Below are 12,910 nucleotides of genomic sequence, written 5' to 3' on the forward strand. Positions count from 1 at the left end.
GGCACCCCACCGGCTAGGTACAAGGTCATCAATGTTCTCATTAGCAGCTTTGCGAATTTCCTTGTGTAGTATGCTCTCCCTTTAGGGGGCTTTGGCTTTGCAGGACCAACCCTGACAAGCAGGCTCAGCATCTTGAGGGTGCTCTTGGTCTCTGACCATCATTTGGCTGCATACAGACCGCTTACAACAGGCCCATAAAACAGTTAGGGACTTCTCCTGAGTCTCTGGGTCATTCAGGTGGGTGTCTAGTGTATAGGGTCATGGACCGTACCATTAAAATAAGATCATAAATAAATAATTAAATATAATTTATTTAAAAAAAAATGTTCCCCATGATAGGACATTAACAAATCAAATGTATCATCTATTTTAAAACTGTTCCCCATGATAGGCCTTTAACAAATCAAATGTATCATCTATTTTAAAACTGCTCCACCATGATAGGACGATAAATAAATAAGACGTATAATTCATTCTAAAAGTATATCCACCATCTGAACAGCATTGAAAGCTCTCTCACACCCCGGCCCACAGCAATACATTGGCTCTGGGATATGCAACCATTTCATTACTCACTCACTCAACTTACAAACATAACAAATCAAAATAAACATACACCACACCATCCACACATACTGCGCTTTCTGTTTACTTAGTTTTTATCTTCACTATGTTGAATTAGTGCTTGTGTGTTCAATTAGTTATATGTGAAGATATATGGAAAAGCTATATTTTTTATTGTATTGTTACAATCCATACCCAGGCTAGAATTGTGTTTATTTTCCTCATCTATAAAATAACCATGGAGTAGTCTTTGTGTCTCTGAACAACTGGTTATCAATATATAGTTTATCAACGATGAGAGCTATTCGTTTCGCTTTAAATCTATTTTATTTAAAAATTGGATAGAGAACTTTGCGCCGTTCTGCAATTTCCTTCGGAAACTTATCATTCATGACAATTTTGGTCCCAGCAAGTCTTTTACCCAGGCTTTTAACCATTATTTTATCTTTAAATGAAGCAAATTTGGCAACGATTGGGCGTTCATACCTTTGGCCTCTCTGTCCGAAGCGGTCTCTACACGTTCAAGTTGGATTTTGTCGATAACTTCGCGTGGGATCTGAAGCTCTGTAAGGAGGAACTCTCTAACTACAGATTCAGGAACTTCCCCTTCTTTCTCCTGGATACGTGTAAGTACCAGATTCTCCCTCATTGATCTAGTTTGTATGTCCAGTAAGGCTTCCTTTAGAACGGTGTTCTCCTTTTTAATTTAGTTCATTTCGGTTTCAATCTTATTGACTGTCCCTTTTAGCTTGTGTGTTTCCTTCTCCAATGTCGCAGGTTTTTCATCACTCATCTCGAGGCTTGCCTTCAACTCTTTTATATCCTTACTAACTAATTCAAGTATTCACAGTTTGTCATTTAATGATTTTAACAGATCAGTTTCGACCTTTACCATTCCCGGTGTTGAAATTATAAAATCGTCTGTGTCTGTAGAAGAGTCACGTTTCAGTTTTGAAATCGGTTCCCCTGTCTTACTCTCCATCATGTTTGGGTGTTGCTTGTTTTCGTAATATTTGTCGATAAATGTCTCTAGTCTTAAGATTTGTTTTGTGTTATTATCCAGATTGAAGGTTATAACCCACCAGATTATGTAGTGCTAATATTTTAGTCTAACTTGCCAATATTGAATATTACGTTTTATCTTGAGGTGCCCTACATAACTTCGTTCAGTCCGCCATTACCTTTCTTAGTAGGCCCAAGACTGCCTCAATTTTCTATTTTCTAATAGGTAAATGTTGCACAATCCAGGTGGGGATAGCTTTTAGAGATGTCTAAAATAACCTGTTATTAGTTCTACATTTTTTGAAAGGGGCATGCTAATCTAAGATGGTGAGGAAATTACTTTTAAAGAACGACCGGACATCCTTGACTGACGGGATGAGGTCAATATCCTTCCAGGATACCTGGGCCAGGTCGATTAGAAAGGACTGCTCACAGAAGTGTTTTAGGGAGCATTTGACAGTGATGAGGGGTGGTCGTTTGATGCAGGCAATGAGGCACTGATTGAAAACAGTAGAGGTGTATTTGGAGGGCAAGTTGGTCAGGATAATATCTATGAGGGTGCCCATGTTTATGGATTTAGGGTTGTACCTGGTGGTTTCCTTGATAATTTGTGTGAGATTGAGGGCATCTATCTTAGATTGTAGGAATGCTGGGGTGTTCGCATATCCCAGTTTAGGTCACCTAACAGAACGAACTCTGACGATAGATGGGGGGCAATCAATTCACATATGGTGTCCCGGGCACAGCTGGGAGCTGAGGGGGGTCTATAACAGGTGGCAACAGTGAGAGACTTATGTCTGGAGAGATTCATTTTTAAAATTAGAAGCTCGAACTGTTTGGGCATAGACCTGGAAAGTATGACAGAACTTTGCAAGATATCTCTGCAGTAGATTGCAACTCCTCCCCTTTGACAGTTCTATCTTGACGGAAAATGTTGTAGTTGGGTATGGAAATCTCAGTACTTTTGGTGGCCTTCCTAAACCAGGATTCAGACACGGCAAGGACATCGGGGTTAGCGGAGTGTGCTAAAGCAATGAGTAAAACAAACATAGGGAGGAGGCTTCTTACTATTTTCCACCATAATTTGCAAATTAATTAATAAAAAATCCTACAATGTGATTTTCTGGATTTCTCTTCTCATTTTGTCTGTCATAGTTGAAGTGTACCTATGATGAAAATTACAGGCCTCTCTCATCTTTTTAAGTGGGATAACTTGCACAATTGGTGGCTGACTAAATACTTTTTTGCCCCACTGTAACAGTGGTCACTAACCCACTAAACTAACAAAGGCAAAGGCCGGCTGAAGGCACAGCTGATGGAATTATGTCTGCGGACCAGTCGTGGTGGTACTGCGGGGCGCCATGTCGACAAAGGGTCCGGGCCAGATGGCGAAAGAGGTATTGTAGTTGTGGGAATTTCGTTTTCTAGCCGGGAGATGCGCCTGGCTCGGGGCTAGCTTCGGGGCTGGGTCACTCAGTTGATGATAGCTAGCTGTGATGATCAATGGTCCAGGGGTTTACAGCAGGACTCTGGCGTTGTAGTGGAGAAAAACAGTCCGAGGCTGGCAGGTATTATCCAGGCAAAAAAAATGTCTGGTGCCTGAGCAGAGGGTAAAGGCCGCTAGCAGTGGCTAACAATGACTAACAATGACTAAATGGCTAGTAACTTAGCTAATTAGCTGGCTACGTTCTTATATGGCTACTTTTTTGGCTATAGGATCTAAAAAAAAATGCGGATCCGTGTCACATTGAGTGAGGCTGGATACCGGAAGCGGGTTACCGGAAGGTATATTTAATTTAAAAAGGAAAAAGAGATTGAAAAATAAATTGGAATATACAAAAATGAAAAACAAAAATCTTAAATGATGAAAAATACAAAACGTAAATGACAGGACAACAAACCACGTCTGCACTGCTACGCCATATTCGGTACTCAAGATGTCCTGTTACTCTTGATGCAGTTACAGCACTTGGTCCCAAAGACGGACCCCTTCACTACCAGAGTTCCCGGGATGGAGGAGATGAAGGTGATCGTCATCAGAGCCCATATGACACCACTGGAGGGTCCATAAGAAACTATTATACAAACAACACTGGGCACAAGGAAGACTATCCATCCAAAAGCTCCCAGAAACATGGTTTAATCTCACTAGGTTCTTGATACAGCTGGTCGCTTGGCCCTGACGATGGAGACTCCCAGAACCCAGCAGATGATGGTGATTATGGACATGGCTCTGACTGGCTGCAGGTTCTGGGGTAAGGCCAGCATAGAGTTGTAGACGTTACACTGCATCAGCCCCGTGCTCTGGACCAAGAAGCTCTTCTATAGCCCTTACATGAGAGGTGAAGATGTTGGCTCCGATGAAGACAGTCACTCTCCAAACTGTCAAAACACAGACCACTATGGAGATTGCCCATCATTTTAATATCAAAGCAATACCCACCATCTCCTTCCACATTGAAATGTCTTATTTTACATTACACTGAAGTAGAGTCGGAAGTTAGACAGGTTCTTGGTACTATGTTGAAACAGCAGGCCCCTGGAGGATGAAGACGGAGTGAAAGCACACAGCAAACCTTTTTGTTTAACCTCTCTAGAGTAGGGGGCAGCATTCTGAATTTTGGATGAAACGTATGCCCAAATTTAACGGCCTGCTACTCGGGCCCAGAAGATATGATATGCATATAACTGGTAGGTTTGAATAGAACACACTCTAAAGTTCCCAAACTGAGTTTGAGCCTGTGGATTACTGAAGAAAACACGCTAACAAAACAGAGGTTTTTGGATATAAAGAGACTTCATCGAACAAAAGGAACATTTATTGAGTAAATGAATGTCTTCTGATTAAAACTATATGAAGATCATCAAAGGTAAGGGATTCATTTTATCTCTATTTCTGAGTTTTGTGATGCTTCTGCTTGGCTGGTTACTGTTTGTAATAATTTGTCAACTGGGCTAAGTTCTGGGCTAGGTATGTTCTGGGCTAGGTATGCTTTCGCCCAAAAGCATTTTATAAATATGACACTGTGGTTGGTTTAACAAGAACTTAATCTTTAAACCTATTTAAAATATGTTTTGTTTTCTGAATAATATCATTTATAATGAGCATTTCTGTAATTGAATTTGACGCTCTGCAACCTCACTGGATGTTGGCCAGATGGGACGCTAGCGTCCCACATACCCTAGAGAGGTTAATTTTTAGTTGTTCCCACCTACGCACACATACTTTTCCACACTTTTATTACCCTCTGGTCCAGTGGACCCGAACACCACATATGTAACATAAATGTGTGTGTGTGTGTGTGTGGGGGGGGGGGGGGGGGGTGCACAGTGTACATCTTATTCATACAAAATGTGCCAAGGCCAATGAGTCTCAGGTTGAATAAATCATTATTTGTATCATTTTTCTTTTAGTAAACATTGACAATGGTTCCCAGAGACTTGAACACCACACAAGGGTCAAATATGTTGTTATGGAAACAACCTATTCATTCAGATGTGGGGCAGTATGTGTTTGGGACACACTTGAGGGAGACGCTAGTGACATTCAATTAGATTGAAACTACATGCTGAAAAACATTTAAGTTTGAAATAACAAATTGTGAGGTTGGATACATGGACTGAATTAACTATACAATAGACTAAATAGACTAATGATAACAGTTTCATAAACCTGTCTTGAAATAATTCTACACTATGATATATGCTTCAGTCAGAAGGTCCCAGTCACTGACTGTAGGCTTGTGGTTAACGTGGTGAGCATAAACAGGAAATGCACAGCAGCAACCAGGAAACACTTTGCGGTCAGATACAATTATTTTACTTGAACATCATATTCAGGGTTAAGCAATCAACCTCTGATTCAATTATTTCTCCAATTAAATTCATCCTATTTTAAAGAAACAAAGAGAAGTATCAATACTGGTATAGGACATCAGAGAGAAAACAGTCAGAATATGTCCCTTCATTGCTGTCTCCTCAGAAACTTCTCCTCACAGTCTAAATTAACTGAATATTTGAACACAATATGGCATAAAATCCTCTCTGTGTTAAAACCTGTTATGGCAAGGCGATCCCCTAGGGGAACTCAACCCCCATTCAGCTGAAAAGGTGGCGCAGGGAATTCAAAAATATTCTTTAGAAATATTTAACTTTCACACATTAACAAGTCCAATACAGCAAATGAAAGATAAACATCTTGTTCATCTACCCATCATGTCGGATTTTAAAAATGTTCTACAGCGAAAACACAACATATATTTAGTCAGGTGCAGGAGAGCAGAGTGTAGTGATCAAGCGCACTTTATTCAGGTCAACATGAACGCACAAAAATAACATAAATTGTGCCCAAAACACGTAACATAGGCGCAGGGATTCGGAGACATTTGTCTCCATAGCCACCGTCTCCACTTGCGACAGAGGATACACCTGACTCCTGGGAAGTGCAGCGTCTACCAGGAGATTTATCGCACAAACCCCCGGTCAATGGGGTGATAATTGAATCTTACAGAAGGCAAGAGCCAAATTGGCATATTCTGGGGGAATGCGCACGGTGGAGACCTGGTCTGGACTTTCCACCATCATAGCACCAACCGAAACCTCTACACACCTCCCGAGGACTCTCGCGACCACCCCATGAGAGACATCTGTTGCCAGGAAATGATGGGGATATGACGAGCCAACCAGGGAAGGCCTAGTACCACGGAAAACGCAGTAGAGTCAATGAGAAAGAGACTGATTCTCTCATCGTGAACCGCCTGCGTCTCCATGGCCAGGGAGATGGTGGCCTTCCTAATTAGCCTGGACCCTAAGGGTCGACTATCCAGAGCGTGCACCGGAAAAGGTCTATCCACAGGAATAATGGGGATCCCTAAACTAAGTGCTAACGCTCTGTCAATAAAATTCCCAGCTGCGTCTGAATCGACGAGTGCCTCATGCTGGGAGAACTCAGGGAAACAAACAGGTACAAACAGGTGGACAACAGAGGACTCTGGGTGAGAGTGGTGCATACACCCCTGGGGTGACGCCAGAGTGCCCTGCCTGCTGCCTCGACTCCCAGAAGGAACCAACCCGGCATCAAACGGCAGTATGCCCTCTGCGGCCACAAATGGTGCACGTGAAGGCCTCTCCTCCAGCCTCCCTACGCGCAGCCCCTCCCAACTCCATGGGCCCCGGAGCAGGAGTGCTGGGAGATGGAACCGACAGAGCCCCCTCAGGACATCCACGGATGACCAGCAGGTTATCCAACCGGATGGACATATCCACCAGTTGGTCGAAGGTGGTGGTGGCATTCCTGCAGGCCAACTCCCGTCGGACGTCTTCACGTAAGCTGCATCAATAGTGGTCGATGAGGGCCCTGTCACTCCATCCTGCTCCAGCGGCCAAGTTCCGGAACTCCAGCGCAAAAATCCTGTGTGCTCCTCGTACCCTGCCTCAAATGGAAGAGTCGTTCATCTGCCACTCTACCTTCGGGCGGATGGTCAAAGACGGGTAAACTCCTCGAAGTGGTCTAACGCCGAGTCTTCCTCTCCCCACATGTCGTTTGCTCACTCCAGAGCTCTCCCCGAGAGGTATGAGATGCGGGCGGATACGCTCTCCCTTCCTGAGGGAGCTGGGTGAACAGTGGCCAGGTATAAGTCCAGTTGTAAAAGAAACCCCTGGCACTGTGCAGCCGTCCCATCATACTCCCTGGGAAGGGAGAGACGTATTCCACTCGAGCTGGATCCGGACGGGACAGGTAGAGATAACCCCAGTTGAGCTGGTCGAGGCGCTGGAGAGACTTCCGGTCTTGCCCAGTGGTCCATTGTCTGGACAACACAATCCATCATGGCACCGAGATGATGTATCATAGCCGCGTGTTCCTGGATGCGTTCCTCGACTCCTCTGACCAGGGTACCTGCTCCTGCTGACTCCATGGTAGGTGTAGGATTCTGTTAGGAGTGTGTATCGAAGGCAAAGTCAGGTGCAGTAGAGCAGAGTGTAGTGAACAAGCGCACTTTATTCCAGTCAACATGAACGCACAAAAATAACAAATTATGCCCAAAAAACGGAAAATAGAACAAAATTATAGCGCATAAAAATATGCACAATATACAAAACAACAAACAATCCTACACAAGGTCATGATGGGGAACAGAGGAATAAATACATATGAATTGATTGTGGAATGAAAACCAGGTATGCAGGGAACAAGACAAAACAAATGGATACATGAAAAATGGCTATAAAGCCGGTGACGTCGACCGCCGAACGCCGCCCAAACAAGGAGAGGAGCCGACTTCGGCGGAAGTCATGACAATTACATATGCAATGCCTTGCAAAAGTATTCACCCCCTTGGGGTTTTTCCTATTTAGTTGCATTACAACCTGTAATTTAAATGTATTTTTATTTGGATTTCGTCCAATGGACATACGCAAAATATTCCAAATTGGCGACATGAAATTAAAAAAGAACAGGGTCAAATAATAAAAATCACAGTTGTAGAGGGTGCAACAGCACCTCAGGAGTAAATGTCAGTTGGCCCTTCGTTACCGATCAATCAGAGTATCTCTACCTCTCCAGCTGTCTCTACAGAGTTGAAAACAGCAGGTCTGGGACAGGTAGCCCGTCCGGTGAACAGGTCAGGGTTCCATAGACGCAGGCAGAACAGTTGAAACTGGAGCAGCAGTACGACCAGGTGGATTGGGGACAGCAAGGCGTCATCAGGCCCGGTAGTCCTGAGGCATGGTCCTAGGGCTCAGATCCTCCGAGAGACAGAGAAAGAAAGAAAGAGAGTGTAATGGTTGTCCTCCTCTTCTGAGGAGGAATAGGATAGATTGGACAAATATGCAGCGTGGTAAGTGTTCGTAATTTTATTAACCTGAACCAAACACTACAATACAAAGTAAACAAAAAGAACAACCTAAACAGTTCCGTCTTGTTAACTAATACAAAGACAGAAAACAACAACCCACAAATCATAGTGGAAAAACAGGCTGCCTAAGTATGGTTCTCAATAAGAGACAACGATAAACAGCTGCCTCTGATTCAAATCAAATCAAAGTTTATTTGTCACGTGCGCCGAATACAACAGGTGTAAACCTTACAGTGAAATGCTTACTTACAGGCTCTAACCAATGGTGCCAAAAAAGGTATGTGTTTGTGTGTGTGTGTGTTGAGAACCCTCAAGCCAATGTCTCATCACCTTCAGAGCTTTGACGACAGCCAACACGGGCAGGGTGTGGTGGTTTATATCGACGACATTCTAGTATATTCCGCTACACGCGCCGCACATGTGTCTCTGGTGTGCAAGGTACTTGGGCGACTGTTGGAGCATGACCTGTACATCAAGGCTGAGAAATGCTTGTTCTTCAAACAGGCCGTCTCCTTCCTAGGATATCGCATTTCCACATCAGGGTTGGTGATGGAGTGTGACCGCATTGCAGCCGTGCGTAATTGGCCGACTCCAACCACGGTAAAGGAGGTGCAGCGGTTTTTATGTTTTGCCAACTACTACCAGAGGTTTATCCAGGGTTTTGGACAGGTGGCTGCTCCCATTACTTCACTGCTGAAGGGGTGACTGGTGCGTCTGCAGTGGTCGACTGAGGAGGACAGAGCTTTTGGTCGCCTGAAGGCTCTGTTTACCTTGGCTCCTGTGCTGGCTCATCCGAATCCCTCTTTGGCCTTCATAGTGGAGTGCGAGGTGTCTCCGTGGCTGGGATTGTTAGCTGTGCTCTCACAGCGCTCGGGTATGCCACCAAAGCTCCGCCTCTGTGCTTTCTTTTTGAGGAAGCTCAGCCCGGCGGAGCAAAACTATGACGTGGGGGATCGGGAGTTGTTGGCTGTCGTCAAAGCTCTGAAGGTGATGAGACATTGGCTTGAGGGTTCTCAACACCCTTTTCTCATCTGGACTGACCACTGTAATCTGGTGTACATCCGGGCGGAGAGGAGACAGCCCACCTTGCCTGGCTAGGGTTCAATGTTTTTCACCCGATTTAGGTTTACTATATCATATATAGCAGGTTCCCAGAACACTAAGGCAGAAACACTGTCCCGACTGTATGATACAGAGGAGCGGTCCATCGATCCCACTCCCATACTTTCGGCCTCTTGTCTGGTGGCACCGGTGGTGTGGGAGGTGGACACGGATATCGAGCTGGCGTCGCGTTCAGAGCCTACTCCACCACAGTGCCCAGCTGGACGGGTGTACGTTCCGCTTGAGGTTTGCAACATGTTGATCTGGTGGGCTCACATGTCACCCTCCTCTGGTCATCCGGGCATCGGTAGGACGGTGCGATGTCTTAGTGGGAAGGGTTTATGTGTCCTCCTGCTCGGTGTGCGCTCTGGGCAAGACTCCTAGACACCTGCCCAGAGGGAAGTTACAGCCCCTCCCGTTCCACAGCGGTCTTGGTCACACCTGTCGGTGGACTTCCTGACCGATCTGCCTCCGTCACAGGGCAACACCACGATCCTGGTCATTGTGGATCGGTTTTCTATGTCCTATCATCTCCTCCCTTTGCCCGGTCTCCCTACGGCCCTAAAGACTGCGGAGGCCCTGTTTACACAAGTCTTCCGGACCTACGGGGTGCCTGAGGATATAGTTTCTGATCGGGGTCCCCAGTTCACTTCCAGGGTTTGGATGGCGTTCATGAAGCATCTGGGGGTCTCCGTCAGCCTTACCTCAGGTTTTCACCCTGAGAGTAATGGGCAGGTGGAGAGAGTAAACCAGGATGTGGGTAGGTTTCTGTGGTCGTATTGCCAGGACCGGCCAGGGGATTGGGCGAAGTTCATCCCATTGGCAGAGATGGCCCAGAACTCCGCTACTCCTCTACAAACCTATCGCCCTTCCAGTGTGTGTTGGAGTACCAGCCGGTCCTGGTACCGTGGCATCAGAGCGAAACCAAGGCTCCTGTCGTCGACGAATGGGCGAGGCGCTCGAGGGAGACCTGGGAGGCCGCCCACGGGTACCTTAAACGGCCCGAATGGCGGCAGAAGGCAAGCTCTGACCGCAACCGCAGTGAGGCTCTCGACCCGAAAGCTGCCCCTCTGCCTGCCCTGCCGGAAGCTGGGTCCGTGGTTTGTGGGGCCATTTAAAGTCCTGAGAAGAATAAATGAGGTGTGTTATAGGTTACAGCTTCCCCTTATTACCGTATTAACCCCTCGTTTCATGTGTCTCTCCTCAGGCCGGTGGTGGCTGGTCCACTTCAAGAAGCTGAGGTGCAGGAGGTCCCTCCGCCCCCCCTGGACATCGAGGGGGTCCGGGCTTTACATTTCGGTCCATACTGGACTCGAGGTGTCGGGTAAGAGGCCTTCAGTACCTTGTGGATTGGGAGGGGTACGGCCTGAAGGAGAGATGCTGGGTGCCGCTGGAGGACGTATTAGACCCATCAATGCTGAGGGAGTTTCACCATCCGTATCGCCCTGCTCCTCGTCCTTCGGGTCGTCCACGAGGCCGGCGTCAGCGCACTGCGAGAGCCGCGCGGCAGGGGGGGTACAGTCACGACTTAAACCAAAGGTGGTTCCTCTCCCTGTTTGGGCGGTGCTCGACGGTCGGCGTCGCCGTCCTAATAGCCATCACCGATCCATTTTTCCTTTTCCGTTTGTTTTGTCTTTGGTTCTTTCATACCTGGTTTCTTTTGCTTTGATTTCTGTGTGAATAATTACCTCTGTTGCCTGCTTTGGTTTGGGCGGGATTATTAGTTTCATGTTGCTCGTTGAGGTTGTGCCTTAGTTATTTTCCCGTATATACCGATTGTGTATAAGTTTAAGGAGCATTGTTTTTCCTCCTTCCGTGAGTAACTGTGTTCTCTTTTGTCGTGAGCGTTTATTTGGTATTGTACCTGACCCTATTGTTGTGGACTTGTCTATTAAAAGACGTTACTTGGACATCTCTTCTCTCCTGCGCTTGACTCCTTCACCTACCTCTAAATACAATATCGCTACATAATCAGAGAGGCAACAAAGAGACTAAAGATAACCCTGAAGGAGCTGCAAAGCTCCACAGAATATTGGAGTATCTGTCGATTGGACTACTTCAAGCCGTCCACTCCACAGAGCTGGGTTTTACGGATGAGTGGCCAGAAAAAAAGCCATTGCTTAAAGAAAAAAATAAGCTTAAATGTTTGGTGTTCGCCAAAAGGCATGTGGGAGACTCCCCAAACACATGGAAGAAGGTACTCTGGTCAGATGAGACTAATATTGAGCTTTTTGGCCATCAAGGAAAACGCTATGTCTGGCAAAAACCCAACACCTCTCATCACCCCGAGATCACCCCGAGAACACCATGGCAGAATCATGCTGTGGGGATGTTTTTCATCATCGGGGACTGTGGAACTGGGTCAGAATTGAAGGAATGATGGAGGGTGCTAAATACGGGGACATTTTTGAGGGAAACTTGTTTCAGTCATCCAGAGATTTGAGACTGGGACGGAGTAAAAAAAATCCAGTGGCTAGATGTGCCGAGCTTATACCTCAAGACACAAAAGGTGGCTCTACGAAGTATTGACTTTGGGGGGGGGGGGATATTAAAGCACGCTGAAGTTTTCAGTTTTTTTCTTATTTCTGTTTGTTTCACAATAAACCATATTTTGCATCTTCAAAGTGGTAGACATATTGTGTAAATCAAATGATAAGGCAACAAAATGCACCAGGCTATGATCCCAACATAATATGACATAACCTCCTCTATGACCTGTTGAAGACAGAGCTGTTAGTGGGAGGTTGATTGAGTCATTGTTGAGTCTGGCTGGTTCCTCTTGTAGATGCAGCAGCAGAGTATGGTCTAAAGCAGGTTGTATTGGAAAAACTGCAGTTGGACATCCGTTATCAAGTAATGGACAACCACAAATTCAGAGGTGAGTTACAGGATACCAGCCAGGATGAAGAATGTTCCAACAATAAACCTGGCCTTGACCCTGTTACTCTTGATGCAGTTACAGCACCTGGTCCCAAAGATGGACCCCATCACTCCTAGAGATCCCAGGATGGTTACATATAGAATCAGAATGATTGGATCCTTATGGATTTTAAAACAAGAAAGAACAGCTTCTGGACAGAGATGGTAGTGGGAGGTTGATTTAGTCGTTGTCGAGTCTGGCTTCTTCTTCAAGGTGCTGCAGCAGAGTATGGTTCCTCCTATCAGGAGCATGGAGCAACTCATCTACAGAATTTAGCAAAGAATAACAAAAACTCACACGTGTTCTGGAAAGAATTGTGTCAAGTTATAGGTCAAGAAGACAGTGGTGAGATGCAGGATACCAGCCAGGATGAAGAATATTCCAATGATAAACCTGGCCTTAACCCTGTTCCTGTTACTCTTGATGCAGTTACAGCACCTGGTCCCAAAGATGGACCCCATCACTCCTA

Source organism: Oncorhynchus kisutch, linkage group LG29 (assembly GCF_002021735.2).
Source record: "Oncorhynchus kisutch isolate 150728-3 linkage group LG29, Okis_V2, whole genome shotgun sequence".
Taxonomy (NCBI): Eukaryota; Metazoa; Chordata; class Actinopteri; order Salmoniformes; family Salmonidae; genus Oncorhynchus; species Oncorhynchus kisutch.